Below are 26,786 nucleotides of genomic sequence, written 5' to 3'. Positions count from 1 at the left end.
CATGTCCTGCAGTTGTTGGACAGATATTGAGGCCATTGAGGTGGATTGTTCTTGTCGGGGAGTGTTTTCAATTTCTTTCCCTTCATCATCCTTTGTAGATGTGAATTTATGACCATGGCTTGATTCACCAAGATCTTGTACTTCGAGTTTGTTCATTAAAGTTGCAATTTGGAGGTCCTTATCTTCAAGTGCTTTTGTGAGAAGGACAACCCTTTGTTCCATTTCAGCCATCTTTTCTTCCATGGTAGAAGTGTTAGTCATCATGACTGACACAACTTCCACAGATGATGGAGAAGGAAGTGAATTGAAGTGAGCACGTGAAATCTCATCTTTTGGGTTCCCTTTGATGAGAGAGAAATCGTGCAACCAACTTCTTGTGAAGGAAGAAGGGGATTTGCCCCCATACTTGTGGTGTTCCAAGGTGGAGTTGTCCTTGTTGATGACCTTGTTTCTTTTAAGAGGGTTTAAGGAGATGATTTTTTGGACCTTGGCTTCCTTGGTTGATTGAGGTTGAAGTTGATTGTGAGCTTTAGGTTGGCTACAATTGATTGCTCCAATGCAACCGTTGGTGGTAGCCGTACCAAGTTTAATTGAAGTAGCTATTGTTGAAGCTTGAATGTTCTTGCTAGAGGCCATTGAAGTTGGTAGCAAGATGATGAAGATTTTTTTCTTTGAAGGAGAATGAGATGAAAGGCAGAAAAGTCCCACCGGGCATGCTAGAATTTGTAGACGACTAAATTTCTTAGTTCGAAATAAATCAAACAAGTAAAATAGTTTCACAAATGCGAATTTGTATTGATGAATATGTGGTACAATTCTCCGTAATTACAAAAGAGTGATCCTCTGATTCGATCTCCTTGAAAGATTTGTTGATTGGAATTGTGGTAATGTGATTTTGATTTGAACACAAGATATCCTTCAATTTAGCTGAGGAATGGATCGAAGATCTTTGAAACGGAATTACAACGAATCTCTGGCTATGAGCTTGTTAGGAATTCTTTGTTCTTCGTGTTCTTCGTGTGTTCTTCTTGTTCTTCGTGTGTTCTTCGTGTGTTCTTCGTGTTTGAAGGTTTGCAGTGGAAGTTCTTCGGTGCTTTAGAGGCTTGATTCCATAGAGTTTCGTTGATCTATGGCGTGTTGAGGTTCTTGGAGGCTTTTGAGCTTGATTCCAATGAACTTTGAGATTTAGGCAAGTAGTTTGGATGACTTTGCTTCGAATGTTGTTTGTATTTGAGGTTGAAGTTCTTGAAATTCTTGGAGGCTTCGGGGTTTGATTCCGGCAGAGCTTCTGGATTTCTGAACTCAAGATATCTTCTTTCTTTTGTCCGTCCTCTCCTTCTGTCCTGGGAAGGCTTCTATTTATAGGAGTTTAGGGGTGGGTGAGCGACACGTGGCAGAGTCTAATTGGTGACACTTGTCGCAGCCTGATTGGTCCGCTTATGTCATCGCTTACACGTGCTAGATTGCTTGTGTCATTGCTTACATGTGCAGGGCTGCTTGTGTCATCGCTGACGCATGTTGATGCAGTTTCATGCCTTTATTTTAATGACACTTGGCAAATTTCCATTAGTTTCTGAATAGTGATGGCAAAACCTAGCAGCAGTACGTGGCACTTTGTAATTGGTTGTATTTTGTGGACTTGGTAGTATGATGTGTCAGCTTGTGATAGGTCGGGAATTTTCCCTCTCTACACTCGGTACTTGCATGGCGAAGCTTCATGGCTGCCCAAGATGTTGTTAAGAGTGGAAGCATATGGCAAGTAGGTGATGGCTCTTCTTTCTAGATTTGGCATGATAAGTGGCTCCTAAAACAAACCACATTTCGAGTCATCTCCCCACCACGTACAATACCTGCTGATTCACGGGTCTGCACCCTCATAAAAGCAGAAATTGGGGAGTGGCAAGAGGACATGACACATCAAATTTTTCTGCCAGCAGGCGCCGATGCCATTTTGGCCATCCCAAGAAGCCGAACTCGAGCCAAAGATTGTCTAATCTGGGCCTACACTCCAAGAGGCTTGTTCACAGTAAACAATGCGTATAAGGTGGCCTTATCCCTATCCTCCCATGCAAGCTCATGCACGACATCAAATGAGCCTGACCATACTCACTTCTGGAGCACCATCTGGGGTCTTAGCCTTCCAAACAAAATAAAAACATTTGCATGGAAGGCTAGCCGCAATATTCTACCCATTAAAATAAACCTCTGCCATCGTGGGGTCCTGGATGAAGCCTGGCTTGAGTGAGGAAACCAGCGGACATCTCTTCTGGGACTACACAGCGGCTCGCAAGATCTGGGAAGTATCTGGACTGCCACTAGATGTTAAAGGCATATGCTATAGGGAATTTTTTGACCTTATATCTCATTTTTGTCCAACAAGTGGGGAAAGAACTGCTTGAACTCATTGGGCTCGTTTGGATAGAACTTATTGCTGAAAATTAAAAACTGAAAACACTGTAACAAAATAATTTTTAAATGTGTGAATAGTATTGCGAGACTTATTTTTAATAAAAAATTGCTGAAAAAGTATATGAACAGTACGCGCACAGTGCGCACACTACGCACTTTGTCCCTAGCAGCAGAAATGAAAAAAAAAAAAAAAAAGAAGAAGAAGAAGAAAACGCAAGCAATGAAAACACAGCCACAATCAGTTAGATCCAAACACATTCATTGTCACCATTGTATGGTGCATGTGGTACAATAAAAACAAAACAAGGCATGGAGCCCCACGCCAATCTAGCAGAGAAATAATCCATAAAGCCTGACTCATACTTGAAGACTACAAGCTTGCCCACCTCCAAAAGCCTCGTCATAAGGAACATGCAGACACACGGTGGACCCCACTAGATTATCCATGGTATAAGATCAACGTGGATGCAGCTGTCTTCTCAAACACAAAGGCCGTGGGAATCAGTGTCGTGGTAGAAGTAGCTTACTTCGCTAGAGATATCGGACTACAGGATGTTATCTTTGAGACCGACTCATCAACCATCTCAAGTGTTCTCACCGACTCATCCACAGCACCGGTTACTGTTGAGGACATCATTAGAGGCACTCACCACACCCTACGTGACTTCCGAGGAACTCAGATATTGCATGTTAGGCAGCATGGCAACGTACCAGCACACACTTTGGCACAACACGCCAAAGAGATTGACACTTTTGTTACTTGGTTAGAGTAAACCCCATCATGTATTGAACATTCCGTGTTTCAGGATGCTATGTATCTTTCTCATTCTTAATAAAATTCACGTATATCTCATTAAAAAAAAAAAAAAACCAATGACCTTATACCAGATAGTAGCTGGTATTCCTGATGCACACTCCCCAGATATCAACTACCTCACGCATCATGAGATTGCTAGTCCGCAGAAAGATCTTCGCTGCACATCAGACATCAGAAGGTGGAGAAACTAAGTACGGCCTGACCCACTCATCAAGATGGCTATTGCATGATTCCAAGTTGACCCTAGCTCCTATGCTAATCATGGAGGACCATCCTTAGCTAATGACACCATGGCACTATTTTGGCCAATGTGTCAAAGAAGGTGGCCTAGCCATTGAGAAGGCTCGTGGGCGTATGATTTGGGACTATGCTTCTGTAAATCCTGAATTCAACAAATTGTTCAATGATGGCATGGCTTGTACGGCCAAAATTGTGATGAATACTTTTGTCTCTGAGTATAAAGATGGTCTTGGTTTTGTGGCATCATTAGTGGATGTGGGAGGTGGTACTGATACTGCCATAGCTGAGATTGTGAAATCCTATCCACACATCAAAGGCATCAACTTTGATCTACCATATGTTGTTTCTACGCAGGGACGGACTCAGGATTTCAAGTTGGGGGGTCGGAAATAAGCGGGAAAAAAATTTTCAAATACGCATCCATATAGTATTAATAAACTATTAACCAAAACAAATACCCAAAAATCATTGTTTCTTAATATATTAAGATACAATGATTTTTGGCAATCTCACGTTGACTTTGGAAGAATTTGAATCTTTTCTTTTGAAAAAAATGAAAAAATCAAGCATTGTAGTTGATTTTTTCATGATCTACAAAATTTGTGTGACAATTTTCTTAAATCTGTTTGTTGACAATTTTCTTAAATTTGTTTGACAATTTTCTGTATTATAAGATTTGTTTTTTTCTTTTTATCTTTGGTCTGCCTTTATTTATCTTTGTCTCTAACATTAACCCACTAATCCAATCCCACTACGACACTACCGACACTACAAATAGATTCTGCACGTAGCCCTACTAACAACAAATTTTCTTTACTTTATTTTTTTTTTTGTCACAGTATCCCTTGTCCCTATTATGTCCAACCACCAGTCAAACAAACACTTCTCTACAAACTCTACTCTCTCTCTATCTCTCTTATCTATATAATACAAAAGAGAGTCACAAACACACACAAACTGACAGAGAGTCAAAGCCAAAAATCCAAAAAAAAAAAAAAACACGACAGGCAATAAAAAAATCATCAGTTCAATTCAAAGATTCAATTCACAGTTCATCTTCATCACTCATCATCAGTTCAATTAAAAATTTAAAACACAAACGCTCCACAAGCAAGCACAAACATTTTATTTATTTTTTAGGTTTTGAAGGAAATTAGGAAAGGATCATAGATTAAATACCTATGAAGGCTCAAACAACCAGCGACAGCGGCAAGATGGGGCTCGCGTGGGTGGTGGCGACAGCTGAGCGTGATGATGGCGGCGTCGGTGTGGGGCAGTCTGTACTGGGTCTGGGTAGACTCTCACTGTCTCGTGTCGGCGTCGGCGTGGCGTGGGTAGTCTCGCCTCTCTATCTCTCTCAGTCTCTGTCTCGCCTCTCTATCTTTGTTTCCTTTCTTTTTATTTTTCCTTCTTCCTTCCACTTTCTCCGTTAGTTTACTGCTGAGTTTAGTTTTTTTTTTTTTTTTTTTTTTACATGGGTCATGGGCTCTTGCATCTTGGGCTGCCCGGCTGGGCTTGGAATTCTGGAAGGGGGGCCTGAGCTAAAAACAAAGGGGGGGGGGGCCAAGCCTATATATATATATATATATTTTTTTTTTTTTGTTTTTGAAAAATTGAACTTGTTAAAAAAAAATTTGGGCGCAGGGGGGGCCCGAGCCCCCTTAGGCCCCCACCTGGGTCCGTCCCTAATTCTATGGCACCCATTTATGATGGAGTCACACATGTTGGAGGTGACATGTTTCAAGCCATTTCAAACGCTGATGCAGGTTTCATGAAGGTACGTTTATGGGGGATATTGTTTAGGGGTTTTTATTGATGTGTGTTCTTAGGGTAAACTATTTTAGGAAATTTTTTTTGAAAAATAGGAAGGTGAAAACACCGTTTTGATCCCTACATTTTGGGATCATAGTCAATTTGTTTCAAACATTTTGGTAGCAGTTAATTTGGTTCATGTTATTTTCAACTTGCAATCAATTTAGTCCTTACCGTTAATTCACTAACCAAAAATGCCTATATGGCTAACGGTGTGCACTGTTGGCATGTCTAATGTTGACATGTCTAAATTTTAACAGCCCTGTCAGTGCTCAAAATGAAAAAAAAAAAAAAAAAGGCTAAAATGCAAAATTGAACCTTTAAGTTTCTTTAGATTTCATTTTAGTTTTTTAACTTTGCGTTCGTTTATTTCAGACCTCTAAGTTTCAGATTTATTCAATTAAGGTATTTCCGTTAATTTTTGTTAAAATTTTTTGAAAAAAAAATTTGGAAAATATTTTTCAATTATTAATTGAATTTTTTTAATTTAAAAAATTTGAAGAAAAATTTATAAAATTGAAAAATTAACCACAACATATAACAAAAATTGATGGAAAAGTCTTAATTGAATAAACTTGAAAGTTAGAGAACTAAAATGAACAAATACAAAGTTAGAGGAATGAAATGAAATTTGAAAGTCAGTTTTACATTTTACCAAAAAGAAAGTCACGTCAACATTTTATCTATACTACTATTTAAGGGGCTTTCTCTGTTTGGACCAGATTTTTTTTTTGTTCCAAAACACCCCTACACCCCTAAGTTTAAGTAGAGACAAAACTAAAAGTAAAAATACATGTCTAACTTGTACTAAAACATTGCCTATAAAATATGAACACTCTTCCATTAATCCACTTCTTTAAAGCAACTATACGTTTATAGTTTTTTTTAATATAAAAATAAGTTAAACAACCCAGCAACGTATATTTAATAACAAAATTAAATATCAAAAAAAAAAAAAAAACTATATAGGGGTAAAGCTTAGTAAAAATGATTCTTTAATTTCCACATAAAACACTATCTATAAAATAGGACCACACTCCCAGTACACTCACATTGATTTTTAAACTCAAATTGTTTCTTCTTCAATTCTCCAATTTTCTCAATTCTGTACTCTTTCCTCCAACTCTGATGGACAGTTTGAACTTTAGACTTGAAGTGTAGTCAATGACAAAAATGTAAGTATTTATTTTCCTGCATTTGGTTTATATTTGATTTCTTTACTTTGTTATCATTATTCTTTTCATATCATTATCTTTTCTTTCTTTTCTTTTTTAATATTTTCTTTTATTTTATTTGGTCAGTTTGATGAGTGTTTAATATTTTCTCTAATTTTTGAGTCTTTTTTAAAGGGTGGGAATGCTAATTTTATCTTCATTCCTATACTAATAAGAAATGGTGGGGTAGAGTCAATAAGCAAGAAAATTTCTAAATTAAATTCATTAAGAAATGGAAATAGAAAAAAAAAATCTGAAACAATCTCAAAAAAATCAAATCCCACTTACAATTACAAACCGACTGGCCACTATGACACTACCACACCCTTCAACAGAGAATTGTGGAAATCATGGGCATGGTCTTTCAAATACATTCAAATAGTTTTTGGATAAACATAACTGTTAATAATTTTTTTTTAAAATATCTATTAGTTTTTCAAAGTTTAAAAATATTCCGTAAAAGAAAATACTATAAAAGTTGCTTCCCACGTTTCCTTCAAAAAAAAAAAAAAAAAAAACTTCCTTAACAATTGCTTTTGTTAAAACTACCCTCATCTGTTTTAAAAAAAGAAATTTAAATATTAATTTTAATTTAATACATGGGGGGTTTGTTTTTCTACTATGTAATTTTGAGTGTTATAAAAAGTGAACAAATCCATTAAATTATTTAGAGCTTTAATTTTAGATTCAATTTATTCATGATGAATTTTTTTATATTTAAGCCAAAACATTAATTTTTTTTTTTATCATATTCCTATGTTTTTTTTGTGATTAGAAAATATAATAATACCAAATTATAATTGATGCAAATTATTAAATTGAACTAAAAAAATAAAAGAGTCTTTAAAGCGCGTGCTCAGAGGCTAGAATATATTACTAATTTTACCTTTTCTTTATGTTTTTACGGTAACCAAACAGATTTTATTTTTATTTTCTCAATTTTCTTATTTACTTTATTGTATTTTCTTGGGAACCAAACGGTACCTTGCAATTGTATGTCATTCATTGAAACCCACCTGTTAAAGATTCGCAGTCACAAGTCAGCCATGGTCTCATAGATATTTTGCACATGGCTGCTCCTAGACAAAGCGGCGCCAATACCAATGCCGCTCCACCACTTCATGCATTGACTCGAAAGGGACTCCCTTTGCCTCTGGCAAGAAAATTGAAACGAAAATTGCTCATAACCGAGATCCATTTATTTTTTTTAAGAACCGAGATCCAAATTTAAAGTAAATTGGGCTGTGATTTGTTGTGCTAGCCCATTGGAGATTCCAAAGCAGAGAGAGAGAGAGAGAGAGAGAGAGATCCGCAAGCCAGGAGACAAAGCAAAATAATAATAATAATAATAATAATAATAATATAAGAAGAAAGTGAGGGATTCTCTGGTGTGAGATGAAGATGAGACAATGAATAGACCTGTGTTTATTTTTTTGGTTAGTAATAAGAAAGGGCTGTAGAGATTAAAAGGAAAAAGAGAATGTATTGATTTTTTGGTTAATAAGAAACGGTTAGAAAGATTAAAAAGAGAATATAAACAAAAGAAAATAAGATTTTAATATATATATTTTTAAATGATGATGTTGAAATTTTTAGGGTCTATTTAAATTTATTATTATTATTATTATTTTTATTTGTCACGTATGATTTAAGTGTACCAATAGTGCTCACTATTAACCATATAGGTATTTTTCGTTAGTAAGTTAACGGTAGGGAGCAAATTGATGACAAATTAAAAATAATAGAGACTAAATTGACTGCTACTAAAATGTAGGGATCAAATTGACTATGATTCTAAAATGTAGGGACCAAAATGGTGTTTTTGCCAAAAAGAAAAAGTGATTTAACTGATTTGACAATTTTTTCAATTTTTCATAAAAATTTTCCCAAAATAGATGGTTAATGTGTACTTTATGGGCATATATTAACTGAACCTTTAAAAGTTGTATGTTTTTGTTTTTGTTTTTTATGAGGCTAATTTTGTAATATTGATATTAACATGACAAGGCAACGGTCATGAATAAAGTCATTAGCTTCACTCATTAGAGATAGCATTGGTGTAAAGTCTACGGCTCCACCCTGAAGTTGACGACTGCATCTTGGACGGCTCCATACTAAAGCTGACGACCTTACCTTGATGACGACATTGGAAATTGACTGGGAGAAGCTGAAGGGGATAAGCAAACCTCCGTTGGATCTGACGTGGCCTTACTTGATCTCCGCGCATGCGTAAATAAGGAAATATCTTGTGCTTCACGCTTAACCCTAATCAATAAGACTCCTACAAGGAAAGAACTCCAGGAGATACGCGAATTAAAGAGGTTCTCTCCTATAAGGAAAGAACTTCTTAACCAAGTCACGGGTGTCAACCCTACACTACTATAAATGCCCTAAAACCCTCACAAGCCAAGGTACACATAATTCACCCCAACTCTGGCACTCTAGAGTTGTGAGAAATTCTATAACTTGATTGTCGGAGGGTATTTAGCTAGTACCACGCTGGTACCCCTCTTAAGGTTTTCAGATTTTGTGTTGTGCAGGATCTTGTCTAGGGCATGTGAGGACCGTGTGGCTTACTGACGATTTTCAGCATCATCAGTTGGCGCCATCTGTGGGAAAGAACGTACGACTTGTAAGCCTTATTACTACTTCACAGACAAAAAGTTGCATGGTACTCACTCGCTCGATGACAACCACTAATGACGAACCATGCACGATTGCCTTCAAGAGACAAGTTCAAACTCTCGCTATTGTGGTGGAACTCCTCACCAAACAAAACCATGACCTTGAAGAACAATTGTGGCAAAAGAATGCAGGAATTAATACTCAGGAGGAGACTAATAAGGAACCAGCGTTGAGAGAAGGAACCAGGATTGGCTGGAAGGTAGCAACGCCCCAAGCAGGCTAGAACGACAGGATACGAGCCAACCATCTGTCACCGATACCATCCCACCTCACATAGTTGTTGAAATGCAGATGATGAAGGAGCGGATGGACTTTATGATGAACGCCCTCAGAGGATGGGTGTCTAGTGACCTCGATAACCTAGTTCAGCAAACTGACTCGCCATTCACAACGTCCGCCACTTTCTTCCCTCTTCCATTGAAGTTTCGTATGCTACAGGTGGAAAGTTATGATGGATCCAAGGACCCCTTACATCACTTGGAGACTTTCAAGACCCTGATACACCTTTAAGGGGTGCTGGATGAGATCATGTGCAGAGCCTTCCCTACCACGCTGAAGGGACCCGCAAGGATCTGGTTCTGCAGGCTAAAACCCAACTCCATTGGTACTTTCAAGGAGTTAAGTGCCCAATTCGCCACACACTTTATCGGGGGGGCACAACTATAAGAAATCCACCACATGTTTGATGAACATTAAGCAGCGATAAGACGAGGCGCTAAGATCTTACATAACTCACTTTAACAAGGAGGCCCTCTCAATCGATGAAGCGGACGATAAGATACTCGTGGTGGCATTCACCAATGGGCTACGGAAGGGTAAGTTCCTATTTTCTCTGTATAAGAACGACCCAAAGACCATGTCAGAGGTGTTTTACAAGGCGACCAAGTATATGAACACGGAAGATGTACTACTGGCCCGAGAAGAGAAACCTAAGAAGAGGGAAAGATTGGAAGACATACGGCCGGACAAGGGGTGGAAGATGGCTAGAACCGGAGAACGACGGGAGGATAGTCGCTCCAAGCCACCTGCGGGGAAGTTCACAAGCTTCACCCCGTTGACTACCCCGATTGACCAAGTGCTGATGCAAATTAAGGATGAAGGAGCCCTAACTTTTCTCGGCAAGCTGAAGGGAGATCCAAACAAGAGGTCAAGGGAAAAATATTGCCGCTTCCATCGTGATCACAACTATGACACAGCTAACTGCTATGACTTGAAGCAACAAATTGAAGCTCTTATCAGGCAAGGAAAGCTGCAGAGGTTCGTCAGCAAGGAGAAAACGGATCCACCACGGGAACAGGCTCACCGATGGGAGATCAAGTGCCCCAAACCGCCCATAGGAGATATAAGAATGATTGTAGGGGGCACCGCTATTGCTGGGTCATCCAAAAAGGCCTGCAAGACTTACCTCAGGATGGTTCAGAACGTCTAGTTGACGGGCTCTGTACCAAAGATGGCGCGGATCGACAACCCCATCATCGGGTTCTTGGAAGAAGATGCACGACGTCTTCACCACCCGCATGACGATGCACTTATCGTTAGCATACGAGTAGGAGATTACAACATGCACTGGGTTCTGGTTGACAGTGGCATATCGGCTGACATCCTCTACTACCCCACATTCCAGCAGATGGGGATTGGTAGAGAGCGACTGGTTCCGACGAAGGCTCCACTCTTTGGTTTTGGAGGGATAAAGGTGTTTCCCTTTGGTACGGTCACACTATCCGTGACGGTGGGAGATTTCCCCCAACAGATCACCAAAGACGTGATGTTCCTCATGGTCGACCGCTCATCCGCTTATAATGACATCCTCGGACCACCTACCCTCAATTCGTGGAAAGTTGTAACCTCGACCTACCACTTAATGATCAAGTTCCCTGCTGATTATGGAATAGGAGAGGTGCGTGGAAACCAAGTGGTCGTACGCGAATGCTACGTAGCTATAATGGAGATGGACGACCACCTCCAAGCCATGAATATAGAAGAGTGTTGAATAATGACAGAGCCCGTTGAAAGACTTGAAGAAATACATCTCGACGACTCCAAGCTTGACCGAACAACCAGGATTGGTACCCTCACCAACCCGTTGGTCCTTCAAGAGATCGCAGTTTTTCTCAAAGATAACCGGGATGTATTCTCTTAGAGCCATGAAGACATGCCAGGAATAGACCCATCGGTCATGGTGCACAGGCTGAATGTGTCGCCCTCCTTTCCACCCATCCGACAGAAGAAGCGGGTGTTCACCTCGGAACGGGACCAAGCTATAGCTAAAGAAGTTCACAAGCTACAGGAGGCGAACTTCATCAGGGAAGTCTACTACCTCGATTGGTTGGCAAATGTAGTAATGGTCAAGAAAGCTAGTGGGAAATGGAGGATGTTCGTAGATTTCACAGACCTGAACAAAAGTATGCCTCAAAGATAGCTACCTCCTCCCGCAGGTCGATGTCTTGGTTGACTATACGGCTCAACACTAGTTGTTAAGCTTCATGTATGCCTTTTCGGGTTATAAGCAGATTAGAATGGATGAAGCAGATCACAATGGACGAAGCAGATCAGGAGAAGACTTCGTTCGTTACTAGTTAGGGCCTCTTTTGCTATAAGGTGATGTTGTTTGGCCTAAAAAACACAGGCGCGGCGTACTAAAGGCTTATGAATAAGATGTTTGTACAGCAGATTAGGAGAAACGTCCAGATCTATGTCGACGACATGTTAGTGAAAAGCCGAAGGGAGGATGATCACTTGAAGGATCTTAGGGAAATGTTCGACACCCTTCGTTCCTACAACATGAAGCTTAATCCAGGTAAGTGTGCCTTCGGAGTGATGGCAGGAAAATTCCTTGTATAAATGGTATCCCAGAGAGGCAATAAGGCTAACTCGGGCAAGATTCGAACCATAGTAGAGTTGGCGCCTCCTAAAAATGTAAAAGAAGTACAAAGCCTCAAAGGCAATGTAGCCGCGCTTAACGGGTTCGTGTCCAGGGCAACGGATAAGTTTCTACCTTTCTTCCATACGTTGAAGAAAGCCTTCGAATGGACGACTGAGTGCTAGCAAGCATTCGAAGACTTCAAGGCCTACCTCTCATCCCCACCATTACTGAGCCCGTCAAAGCTAGGGGAAGAATTATTCCTCTATTTAGCTGTATCTCCAGCTGTTGTCAGCGCGGCCTTAATCAGAGAAGAAGACAAGGTGCAAAAACACGTGTACTACACCAGCCGAGCACCTTAGGGAGCAGAAGAGAGGTATCCGCCAATGGAGAAACTCACCTTCGCTTTGGTTACAATAGCCGGCAAGCTAAAGCCGTACTTCCAGGCCCACACCATAGTCGTCTTGACTGACAAACCTCTACGACGAGCAATGAGTAGTCCTGAAGCTGCTAGGCGTATGGCGCTGTGGGCGATAGAACTAAGTGAGTTTGACGTGCAATATTGCCAGCGTACTGCCATAAAGGGACAAGTGGTCACCTACTTCATCTCGGAGTTCACCAGTATTGAAGACCAGGGGGCAGAAGAGCTTCCTCACTGGAGTATACACACTGATGGGTCGTCCAATAGACAGGCTGGTGGAGCAGGCATCGTGCTTCGTTCCCCCAAAGGGAACGAGATCGAATGCATGGTTCGTCTCGAATTCCCTACGACCAACAATGAAGCGGAGTACGAAGCTCTAATAATGGGACTAGACCTCGCCAAGGCAGCAAGAGCTGCGAGTATGATTATCCATTGTGACTCTCAGGTCGTCACAAACCAAGTAAATAGTGATTATGAATGTAAAGGTGAGAGGATGAAGAAGTTGTTGGGGTTTATGCCCTAAAAATACAATTTATTGGCATGTCATAAATAATTAAATTATTTAATTATATGAAACTATTTATAAATGAACTAATGAGACATTATCATAGTCCATGAGATGTATTGTATGTGATTTATGTGATTTAATCACAGAAGATGTAAATCACAAGTTCCTTGTAAACTCAAAATGTAGTTCGTAGTCGATGATGAAATTGGGCGTTTCATCTGTAAAGACTATAACACATCAACTAAGATGATTTGTCTTGATCATGGAAGTGGAGGCTTCTAGTTGATGTGTTGATATGTCTTAAGAGTTAAGACATATTGAACTGGAATGCTGTGAGATTAATTATTCAATCAACAACTGTCACCTGAATAATTAATCTCAAGACTTCTAATTTCATAGACTCTTAATCCTGAGAGGGTAATGAACCCGATTATAAAATGTAGGTTACTTTGACATATCAGGAGTGAGATCTAATATTCACGGTCAAAACCTCAGTATGTTGGGTAAGCACTCGTAGTGTTGAGGGAACACATATTCTCAAGATGAAATCCATAATCTCTTTTAATAAAGACATGAAATATCCCCTTGAGATAAATTTAATGGAAACTGGTTATTCAGGGCGCCCACTTTAGTATGAAGTTACTAAAGCTTATATTTATTAAAATTGGATTTCAATAAATGTGAATAACTAAAAGATTAAACCGGGTAGTCAAGGATAAAATATTTGTTTACAAAGTGACAGTTTATTATGACTTTGTTCACTATGAATATTTCATGAAAGGGTCAAATGATATTATTAGAGTCTTGGGATATAATTTATTAATAAGGCCTAGAGTGCAATTATATTTATATAGTGGTATTAAATATAATTAATAGTAATTTTGGACTTGTCAATAGTTGATAGAAAAGCCCAAGGCTCATTGGAGCTAGTGTCTTATTGGTCCCTTTTGGTCCCACTCCAAGCCATACACTAAAGCCCACTTGGAAATGCCCAATAGGCCAGCCCAATTAGATAATTAGTTAATTATAAAAGGAGAAACATACAAAATTTTTTATTAGAAAAAAAGATACATCATTGTGAAATGGTGTGTATGTGTGGTTAGAAGCCATTCAATTATTCTCCTTTGGAAACTGATTGAGAGACTACACTTCTTGAATGTAAAGTGGAATTGGAGTAAAAATTAAAAGTGTTTCCAAGTACTTCTAATCTTTTGTTTTGAATTTCATAGCACCAAGGTACGCTATCTTGTTCTTAAATTCTGAAATTTACATTGTGCATGTTATCAATCATGAATGAAATAGATTCATATTTGTTGCTTCCGCTTTGTATTTTGTATGAGATACAAAACCAGATTTTCCAACAATTAGTATCAGAGCCAGATTTTCATCTCATGCTTGTATAACATGTGATTGGATTTTAGAATAAAAGAAAAACGGTTTCTTGATGATATCGAGTTCATCCGTATGTCATAAGTTTGATATGACAAAAAGTTATATACGGATTCAATACTTTCAAGGCAATTATTTCATGCTTATAAGATGGCCATCAAGAACATGCATATAAACCCACATATAAAATTGAAAGTATGTTAATGGCCGATGGAAAAAGGTACTCTCTAAAAAGACATTTTATTGGAATTTCATCAAGGCAATAACTATCATGTGTGTGAAGCAATTGTTTGCACCGTTTGGCTATAAAAGGACTATTTAACATTAATTGCCTTGATGGCCCCCGGTTGAATTTCTTCATTGCACCTCTTGGACGTTTTGCCTTGGATGTATTAATTGCTTTAGATGTTGAATCCGTATATTATTTCACACCAAGGATGAATGTAATGTTGGTTATTATATTGTATCAAGTGGCATTTGACTTTTGGCTAATGATACATGTATGATTGTATGGTAAACATGTACTACTATTAGTCTTGCTTGATATAATTGTATGTTATCAAGAAACCAAGGCCTAACTTCATGAATTGATTAATATATATTTTTATATATTAATGTGCTAATGTATAAACCATGGCATCATTTCATGATTATATATATTTATATTTATTAATGCTAGGATTAAGGTATTCGTTTAATGAAATTTATTCCTAATGAGATTAGGATTATGTTTTCAGGGGTTTCTAGCATTATTATAATTCTTGATCTTGAAAACCTTAAAGATTGATCTGTAAATATTCGTTGATAAAATCAAAAAGCGTTTTGATGGAAGAACAATGAAGATGCCAAAAACGGTTACCTGAAAATACTGAAAAAATTCAGTTTTGCGAGTTTCGATCGATTGAATGTACTTTTCGATTGATCGAACAGGAATTGAGAATCAATCGAACGAGGCAGAACCTTTGTGATGAATTCTTTTTTTTTCGATTGATCGAAAAATGGGTTCGACCGATCGAAGGCACTAAATTTTAAATTTTCACTTGTTTTTTACTAAGACTTTGGGTGAGTTTGGTTGGGCTTTTTGAAAAAGTGCATAATGAAAAAGTGGAGTTTTCAAAAAGTCCATATTGAAAAAGTGCTTTTTCAAAAAACTGAGCGTTTGGTAAAAACTGTTAAAAAGTACTTTTTGAAAAAGCTGAGTGTTTGGCTAGCACTTATAAAAGTTACAGTTTGAGGGATAAATTACCAAAAAGGACAATGTATACTTAAATCAATTTTTCTCTTTCTAAAAAAAATATTTTTTTCTCATCAATATTAGCTAATAATAACCTACCACTTAAGATTTATTGTGAAATTATTGTGATAATTGATATTAATTTTAATTTGAACGTACTATTACAATTATTTTTTTCTCTTTCCAAAAAAATTATTTTTTTCTCACTAATATTAGCTAATAATAACTTACTACTTAAGATTTATTGTGAAAGTATTGTGAAAATATTGTGATAAAAATTGAAACTGATTTTAATTTGAACGTACTATTAAAATTATATATTTTTTTCTCTTTCTAAAAAAATTATTTTTTTCTCACTAATATTAGCTAATAATAACCTACCCGTTAAAATTTATTGTGAAAGTACTATGAATATATTGTGATAATAATTGATATTGATTTTAATTTGAACGTACTATTAAAATATTTTTTTTTTCTCTTTCTAAAAAAATTATTTTTTTCTCATCAATATTAGCTAATAATAACTTACCACTTAAGATTTATTGTGAAAGTATTGTGAAAATATTGTGATAAAAATTGATACTGATTTTAATTTGAACGTACTATTAAAATTATTTTTTTTCTCTCTCTAAAAAAATTATTTTTTTCTTACCAATATTAGCTAATAATAACTTACCACTTAAAATTTATTGTGAAAATATTGTGAAAATATTGTGATAGCATTTCCTTATTTTTTTTCCTTTTTCTTTCCCTCTTTTTTTTCTCCTCCACACACATACCCTTCTTTTTTTTTTCTTTTTTTTTTCCCTCTTTTTTTCCCCTCCACACATGTACCCTTCTCTTTTCTATTTTTTGTCCTTCTTTCCCCTTTTCCCTACCACTTCCTCCAGAACCTTCATTTGACAGAGCTCTTTCTTTCTTCCTTTTTTTTTTTTTTTTCTTCTTCTTCTTCTTCCTTTCTCTCTTTTCATTCCGCAGAGCTCTTTTTTTTTTTTTTTTTTTTTTTTTCTTCTTCTTCCTTTTTCTCTTTTCTCTTACCACTTCGTCTGCAAGTTCTACTGTGCTTGATCTTTGCTGCGTGATTCTACTGTGCTTGATCTTCCTCCAGAACATTCCAGTTTCATTCTGCAGAGCTTTTTTTTTTTTTTTTTTGCTCTTCTTCTTGTGTGATTCTACTGAGTGATTCTCTTTTCTCTTAAATATTATAAGAAAATATTGTACTATTCTCATTGATTTTGGAGGTGTGGGTGATGGGTTACTGTGAGCACAAAGGGCAGTGATGGGTTATTGTGACCAAATCAATGGGTGGACAGTTGCTAACTCACCCCCAACGGATCTATCAAACGCCCATGAAATTTTAACAAAATGGACCATTAGAGCTCCAAATATCAAACACGCGTTCTCTTCATAAATATAAAACGCAAATTTTTCCAAAAAGTTGCGTTTTATACTAACCAAACACTATTTTTGGGCTGACTTTTTTGAAAACGCAACTTTTGGGCTTCAAACGCTAAAACAAACGGGTACTTTGATAAAAAGCAAGGTTGTGTGATTAATTTTATAGTCCTATAAAGTTAAGGACATACGTTAATCATTATCTAACTAAAAGACCTAATGAGATCAAAGAAGTTAGTTAAATAGAACTCTTAGTCCTAATTTATTTTAATTAGAAGTTTTTAATAAGATTAAAATACCTATTAAAGTTATATAGTTTCTAATGAGATATGAACACTTTATCTAGTAAGTTAAGGATAGAGTTCTATATAACTAATATTTGATTCGTTAGTATTTAAGGAATCCTAAATAGTTTAGGACTTCCATTTTAGTTAGTGATTCTAATGAGATTAGAGTCTTTATCAAGTGCAAGGTTATTAGTTGTGATGGGATCACAATTATTTAAAGAAAAACCCAAATAACAAGTGGGAGTGTTGAAATAACACTTTTGTTAAGTTTATTGTAATGTGAATAGATACCTTGTCTTGACTTCGAGTCTTGCATTCCAAGCGGAAGGTATTTACTTCACGGATTACATGATTAAACTTCTTTGTGATTACGCGAATGTTCGTTACGCTATTGTGACGTGACTTAGTAATATCACATCGAATTTAAACAATTAAACACATAAATGTGTAGGGCTAAAATTGTGATGAGATCACAATGATTTCAAGACAATCTACTTGTTTTAAAATTTCTAGTGGGAGAGAGATACAAGGGTTGGATCTCACAGCCTCCATTATCGGTTCATAGTAGTGTGGGTAAGCACCTCATCTTGGCATATATGCCTCACGATCCCAAAGGAGGGTGTTTACTTCATAGTTGTGATACCCCAATTTGATTGATTGTGTGATGTGTGTGGGTGTGTGATGAGTTCCACATCGAGTATTTACTGGGTTGAACTGGGCTTTATTAACAACTGCAAGGAGCCTCAATTGTGACTAGTCCTTTTGAGGTATAGCGCAGATGTGGCTAGCGTTTTTCCTTGGGTCGTTACATATGGTATCAGAGCCGGCCCGGTAATCTCGTGTGGGCTCGAATACACTCCCCCACAAAGTGGGCCCTAACGAGGACGTTAAGGATTCAAGTGGGTGAGATTGTGATACCCCAATTTGATTGATTGTGTGATGTGTGTGGGTGTGTGATGAGTTCCACATCGAGTATTTACTGGGTTGAACTGGGCTTTATTAACAACTGCAAGGAGCCTCAATTGTGACTAGTCCTTTTGAGGTATAGCGCAGATGTGGCTAGCGTTTTTCCTTGGGTCGTTACATAACATCTAACCCCTGCTGGTGAGGTAAAGTTCCTTGGATTTATACTGCCCCAAAAACCCCTGCACCTATTTCTATGGCACCATATCGTATGGCACCTGCAGAGTTGAAGGAGCTTAAATTGCAATTGCAAGAGCTTTTAGAAAAGGGATTTATTAGACCTAGTGTATCTCCTTGGGGTGCTCCTGTTCTTTTTGTAAAGAGAAAGGATGGGTCTATGAGATTATGCATTGACTATAGGCAGTTGAATAAGGTCACTGTGAGGAATAAATATCCTTTACCTAGGATTGATGATTTGTTTGATTAGTTGCAAGGTGCTAAAGTCTTTTCAAAGATTGACCTTAGATCAGGTTATCATCAACTCAAGGTTAAGCAAGAAGATATACCTAAGACTGCCTTCCGTACTCGCTATGGACACTACGAGTTTCTAGTGATGCCATTTGGATTGACCAATGCCCCTGCTGCCTTCATGGATTTAATGAACCGTGTGTTCAAGCCTTATTTGGATCGGTTTGTTATTGTTTTTATTGATGATATTTTAGTTTATTCTAAAACTCGGGAGGAGCATGTAGAACACTTGAGGATGGTGTTGCAGGTCTTGAGGGAGCAGAAATTATATGCCAAGTTTAAGAAGTGTGAGTTTTGGTTAGATGAGGTAAAGTTTTTGGGGCATGTAATATCTAAGGATGGCATTTTTGTGGATCCTAAAAAGGTGGAAGCTGTGGTAAATTGGCCTAGACCAACAAATGTATCTGAAGTTCGTAGTTTCTTGGGTCTTGCAGGTTACTATAGGAGGTTTGTTGAAGGTTTTTCAAGTATAGCAGGTCCCTTGACTAGGTTGACCCAAAAGAATGCTAAATTCTTGTGGAAAGATGATTGTGAAAAGAGCTTCCAAGAATTGAAAGACCGGTTGGTTTCCGCTCCAGTTTTGACATTGCCAACGGGTTCAGGAGGGTTTGTAATTTACAGTGATGCTTCACAGAAAGGTCTTGGTTGTGTGCTTATGCAGCATGGAAAGGTGATAGCATATGCTTCTAGGCAGCTAAAAAGGTATGAACAGAATTACCCTACTCATGACTTGGAGTTAGCAGCAGTGGTCTTTGCATTAAAGATATGGAGGCACTACTTATATGGGGAGACGTGTGAGATTTACACTGTCAGGACCCAAATCCATGAAACATGAATTTAGATACCTGACTAACTTGCTAACCTTACTTAGCTCAATAAACACAATTTATTTAAACTTAATTCAATAAAACTCCAAATAAACAATGCTTCTGATAAACCTCTTATAATAACTAAAATCCACAATTTATAATAATCTCCAAAAAGTTGTAAAGTCTAAGCGGAAAATAAAAATAATAATAACTAATAATCTTTTCAAAACTCCCCAAATTGAAAATAAACTCCACTATATAAAATACGAACTACAAAACAAAGGTAACTAAAATTTTATGAGTCTTCAAGTAACACTGAAGCCGCCTACAACTTCCGCGCTCTACCTTGCACCTCACAAGCGGTCCAAAGGTTCTAATTCTCAACTATACTTTAATCTGAAAATATTAATTGATGGGGTGAGCCACACATCTAGTAAGTACTTATACAGAATACACAACGGAATAGAGTCAAGCAAGGCACGAGTTTAATTTCACAATTACACTCAAGATATCCAATATAGTTTTCAAAACATGTAAAGAATCACTTAATACACATATAATCATATCTTAAAATCTTTTGGAAACACATACAAATAATTGATCAGAGCACAGTGTCACATATACACATCACATATTCTCACATACAATCCTGTGAGCGGATACCAACATCTAACCCCTGCTGGTGAGGGATCAACACATATTCTCACATACAATCCTGTGAGCGGATTTACACATATACATCTGATCAATTCTAAAAACACTCATTTTGAGTCACATATCACAAACAATAAAGTTTATACATATAATAATTTTCTCAATATTAACAATTGTTCCAACAATAAAGATATATTGAATATCACAATATCAAATTGAAACATAAATCAAAGATGCTTGACTCTCTTAGGGAACGAATAGGAACTGAAGAGTTTATATAAGTATTTTTACAATTCTTGAATAAGTTTGAAAATCCAGTTTGCTAAAAGGAACGTCTTAAATACCATTTGAAAAAAAAACAAGAATATGATTTCGAAATCACTTTAGTTTGAAACAATTTAAAGAACAAAAATCTTTCTAGAAAACTTACTTTGAAACTCAATTATTTTCAGAAAATAGTTTAGTTAAAAATCATCTTTTAAATGGGATTTAGACATTCAAAACGTTATTCAAAATTCGAAATTTCTTTTAAAACATTATTTAAAAGCCAATTAAAATTTCTCTTTCAATAGTGTAAAAATGCTTTTTGATAAACTTTTTAAAAAATGTAAGCTTAAAAATATAACTTTGAAAATCTTTAACTTCTAAGAACCTAAAGAGCAAAACTTGTGCATATTATGCATAATTACTTACCGCACTCGAATCACTCTGAAAATCCAGCCAAAATAATCTCCCAAGAGCCTCAAGACACTCTTAAATCGGACTTATAATCAATTATGAAAATTACTCAATATCCTCTACAAAATATAAATTTTACTAAACTACAAAAACTGACTCACTAGTAAAATACTTTGCTGAACTACATGATAGCACTAATGCAAAGTATCTCTACCCAAAACAAATATGTGTTTTCCTTGAATTTATCAGAACGCAGAGGCAGCAGCTAATGCCTTAGAGTTTAATTTGATATACATAACCCCAAACAAGCCATATTATATATATCCACCATAGAAAACTTTACAACTATCCTAATATCCTAATATGTATATATATAACACCACACTGGCATAGCATAAGTCCCAGAGGCAAAGAAACCACAGCCGAATTATTTGACTTCTTCTATTCATTATATATATATATATACACACACAAATCCAACTAAAGCATAATAGCCACCTTCTTTGACTTATTCTTCAACCATTATATATATATATATATATATATATATATATATATATATATATATATATATATATATATATATATATATACACACACACAAATCCAACTAAAGCATAATAGCCACCTTCTTTGACTTCTTCTTCAACCATTATATATATATATATATATATACACACACAAATCCAATCGAATAACAATAGCAACTTTCTTTGACTTCTTCTTTAACCTTTATATATATATATATATATATATATATATATATATATATATATATACACACAAATCCAACAGAAGGACGGTAGCCCCTTCTTTGACTTCTTCTTTAACCATTATATATATATATACCAATTCAATGGAAGAAGAATGGCCGAATTGTTTGACTTCAATCCAGGATTATATGTATAAATCCAATGGAAGACTTAAACTGAAATAATGATTCGTGAAATCCCAATGACTCAAATCTAATATCTAATCTAGCGGAAAAATCTAAATGTTAGAATATAAATCTTAGGATCAAAATCAAATTTCTAAATAACCTAATAAAATTCTAATTTTTTCTTGTTTCTAATTGAGAGAAATCTTACCTTGAACAATCTGATTGTCTCTTCAATTGTACGTGCTCTAACTCCAAGGAAAACACCTCTTAGCCTCTTAGCCTCTTAGAATAAACCCTGACTATCTCTTCCTCTATTCTGTAGCTTGTATTATAAGATGTGGACTTAGTGGGTAGTGGGCTGTAATAACAATTAAAAGAAAACCTATAGCCCAACAATTATATTTTAAAGAAAACTCTTAAATAAAAATTATGTGGGGTATTACAATAGTACTACAAGATTGAACTTACCCGTTTAAAGTAGTGTGAACAAACACCTCGTCTTGGTGTATATGCCTCGCGATCCCAAAGAAGGGTGTTTTGTTTTCATGGTACTACAAGTTTAAACACTAGAAAGGGAGATGAAATGTGACTACACATGATTCTAGATAATGGTGTACACTAGACTAAGTGTAATGTTAACCTCTCAAAGGAGCTATGTCATTATTACTTAGAGGCTGAAGGAAAAGCGGCAAATTATTTTTGTTTGGCAAGAGTTACCATAATAGCATTAATAATGAGAATATTTCTCACTTGATCATAGTGATTGGTATAAACTCGCTACCGAGGAATATTAATTGCGGGATTGGGTTGTCGTTGCACCTAATATAATATGGTTTTAGGGTTCCATATTATATGGTTATAAATTGTAAAATATAATGTCCTTATAATTAAGTTCGTAGTCTCAAATTAAAGTTGTCATAAAGTTTTGTTCTCTAACTACTATTTTTATGGAATCACATTAACTAAGAAATAATTTTGGACATGGTACTTAAAGGAGCTGGAGTACATATTTACGTTTCGATTCAACATTGTCATAATTTCCTATACATGATGCATTTATGGAAGATAGCTTATGATGTGATCATAGTCTCCATTGAAATGCTAAAATGTTACATTGGCTTCTATCTCAATTGTACTATAGCATGAGATGCAAGAGTTAGTACTAGACTTAGACTTTATATTAAGTCTAAATGAGATGTTTGGTATAAATCATATTGAGTGCTAAGAAAGGCTTAAGGAGTTCTAATTCTATATCATTTTATGAATATATTTTATTTTTAAAAATGAATTGTAATTCTTGGATGTAAATATTAATTGTTAATCTCATATGGATATGATCCATAAGTCCTTGTTAGAATCATTTGATCAATTCTGATTGTTTTGAAAATAAATTCTTTTTATATTATCTGAATTGATGAATGAGTTTTATACAACGGAAGACATCCTAAAAGCTAAGACTAGGATCAATATGATTTAATTCACATTTTTAGCCTGAACCGAAAGGTAAGGGTGGTAAGAAGAGGAATTAAAATACCAAGCAGTTGGACAAGCTAGTTGCCCTAGTAGTTGCCAAAAGGGAATTAGACTCAAAAGTATGACCAAAAGGAAAGTGTTTTCCGTTTTGGTAAGGCTAAGCATTGTCCATGATTGTTTTCTAGATGGAAATTTACATGTTTTACTTTTTAAAGAGAAAGTTTCATCCTTTGGTATTCTATGTTTTGGCACTTATTTCTAGATCTTATTAATCTAAATGATATTCAAAGATTGGTAAAAGATGAGCTTTTAGAACCATTATTTTGTTATATTCCCAGTCTATGAATTCTATTTAGAGGATAATATGATCTAGGGATCCTTTTTGTAAAGGAATAAAGTTCCAATGACTTCTTTAAGTCAGTGCATACATAAAGGAGGAATAGGGCTCTTTTAAAGGTAGATTGTTCTAGAAGAAAAATGTCAGTATTTGTTGTAGGAAAACTATAAAATACATTTAGAAATGAGATTGTTGTATTTGATATACCACAAGACATTATTCTGTAAATAACTATTACACCGGTACAATATCGCAGTGGGAGGATTATCAAATAGATTCATACTTTTGGAATAAACTTTTGAAGTCATTACATAAGGATATGAATTTGATCCTCGGTCTTACGTAAAGGCAATAGATGATATAAATATAGATTACTAGATCAAGGTTATGTGAATAGAATTGGATTCTATTTAAAGTCTAGAGCTTGTAGAGACACCTACTGGCATTAAGCCTATTGTTTTCAAATAGGTCTATAAGAAAATGAGATTGATAGATTTGAAGGTACAAACCTTCAAAGTCAAGATTAGTGGCGAAAAAATTTATTCAAAAAGCAATGGTTCGACTATGAAAAGATTTTTTCACCAATATCAAGTTTGACTATATCTAGATTCTCTTATTCATTATATTTCATTTGGATGAAATATGGCAATGGATATCAAGAAAGCTTCTTAATGTATGCAAAGAACCTGTAGTGTTTAGTATGCAAGTTGCTTAAAGTCCATTTATGAACTAAAGCAACCATATGAATCATAAAATATCATCTTTGATCAAGCAATCAAATTGTTTGATTTTGATCAAGTATTAAAAGGCCTTATGTGTGTAAAAGCTATATAGAATAATAAATTTCTTAATGTATGTTGATGACATTTTAATCATTTAGAATGATACAGAGTTATTGTCATCAATGGAGGTTTTTTGTTGTCTAGTCCAGTTTGATATAAAGTACTTGGGAAAGACTAGTCACATCCTAAGAATTAAACTTTGTTAAAATTCAGAAATTAGGATGTTGGGTCTATCTCATACTACTTAAATAGATTAGATTTTAGCCAAGTATAGCATGTAATACTTCAAGAAAGGATTCTTTCCTTTTAAGTTTGAAATTCCTTTATATAGGAATATAGTCCTAAGACATATAAAAGGAAAAACATGTTAAGACGGTTTTTTATACCATATCAAGAAGAAGTCTTTATGCTATGCTATATACTAGGCTAAATATCTATTTTGCGGTGAACATGGTAAGCAAATATCAATTGAATCAAAGATCACTTATTTTAGTTGGAGTAAAGCATATACTCAAATATCTTAGGAGAATGAGGGATTATATGCTTGTCCACCAAAGTGGGGATTTGATGGTTACTAGTTGTACAAATATTGACTTATAGTTTGATTATGATTCATGAAGTTGGACTTCAGGATATGTGTTCATCCTAGGTGGTGAAGATATACATTAAGCGTAATTATTATCTCATTAAAGAGAAATGAGTACGTGAGATATAGTAGTGGAACAGACAATTTATACAATAAATCTGGCTAAAACTTGTTTCCAAACCTTGCCTTAGAGTGATTATGAATTACTCCAAAGGGAAATAAGTGTTGGATATATGGTAAATTGTCTTTGAGGGCAAGTGGGAGATTGTTGGGGTTTATCCCCTAAAAATCCAATTTATTGGCATGTTATAAATAATTAAATTGTTTAATTATATGAAACTATTTATAAATGAACTAATGGGATATTATCATAGTCCATGAGATGCATTGTATGTGATTTAGTCACAGAAGATGTAAATCACAAGTTCCTTGTAAACTCAAAATGTAGTTCGTAGTTGGTGATGAAATTAGGCCTTTCATCTGTGAAGACTATAACATATTAACTAAGATGATTTGTCTTGATCATAGAAGTGGAGACTTCTTGTTGATGTGTCTTAAGAGTTAAGATATATTGAACTAGACCACTGTCAGATTAATTATTCAATCAACAACTGTCACCTGAATAATTAATCTCACGACTTCTAATTTCATAGACTCTTAATCCTGAGACGGTAGTGAACCCGATCATAAAATGTATGTTACTTTGATATATCAGGAGTGAGATTTGATATTCATGGTCAAAATATCAGTATGTTGGGTAAGCACATGTAGTGTTGAGGGAACACATATTCTCAAGATGTAATCCATAATATTTTTTTATAGAGACACAAAATATCCCCTTGAGATAAGTTTAATGGGAACTGGTTATTCAGGGCATCCACTTTAGTGAGGAGTTACTAACGCTTATATTTATTGAAATTGGATTTCACCAATTTCAATAAATGTGAAAAGCTAAAAGATTAAACTGGGTACTCAAGGATGGAATAGTTGTTTACAAAGTGACAGTTTATTATGACTTTGTTCATTATGGATATTTCATGGAGTGGTCAAATGATATTATTATAGTTTTGGGATATAATTTATTAATAAGGCCTAGAGTGCAATTATATTTATATAGTGGTATTAAATATAATTAATCGTTACTTTGGACTTGTCAAGAGTTGACAGAAAAACCCAAGGCCCATTAGAGCTAGTGTCTTATTGGTCCTTTTTGATCCTTTTTGGTCCCACTCCAAGCCATACACTAAAGCCCAATTGGAAAGGCCCAATAGGCTAGCCCAATTAGTTAATTAGTTAGTTATAAAGGGAAAAACATACAAAATTTTTTATTAGAAAAAAAGATACATCATTGTGAAATGGTGTGTATGTGTGGTTAGAAGCCATTCAATTATTCTCCCTTGGAAACTGATTGAGAGACCACACTTCTTGGGCGTAAAGTGGAATTGGAGTGAAGATTAAAAGTGTTTCTAAGCACTTCTAATCTTTTGTTTTGAATTTCACCGTACCAAGGTATGCTATCTTGTTCTTAAATTCTGAAATTTACATTGTGCATGTTATCAATCATGAATGAAATAGATCCATGTTTGTTGCTTTCGCTTTGTGTTTTGTGTGAGATACAAAGCCAAATTTTCCAACAGAAGTACCTAGAGTAAGAAAAGAGAAGGGTGAACAACCTACAGGCCAAAGTTGTTCAAATCCCTAGGGGAGAAAATGAGCAAGCCGACTGTTTTGCCAAGGCCGTATCAGCAGAACACATGGTCATCCCCGACAAGGTACTTTCCTTTATTCAGCTTTCGCCATTGATAGGTATCGTCGACGTGCAAGAAATGAGTTTCGAGAGCAATTGGACCACACCTTTAGCCATCTACTTAAAGGACGACATACT

At 35.8% G+C, this 26,786-nt stretch overlaps 1 pseudogene; it reads left to right on the top strand.

The window, feature by feature from the left end:
* Positions 1 to 26,786, top strand: part of LOC142641706 ((R,S)-reticuline 7-O-methyltransferase-like) — a 57,725-nt pseudogene that overhangs the window by 11,731 nt on the left and 19,208 nt on the right.

Source organism: Castanea sativa, chromosome 6 (genome assembly GCF_040712315.1).
Source record: "Castanea sativa cultivar Marrone di Chiusa Pesio chromosome 6, ASM4071231v1".
NCBI lineage: Eukaryota > Viridiplantae > Streptophyta > Magnoliopsida > Fagales > Fagaceae > Castanea > Castanea sativa.
This window is presented reverse-complemented; position numbering and strand designations above follow the sequence as displayed.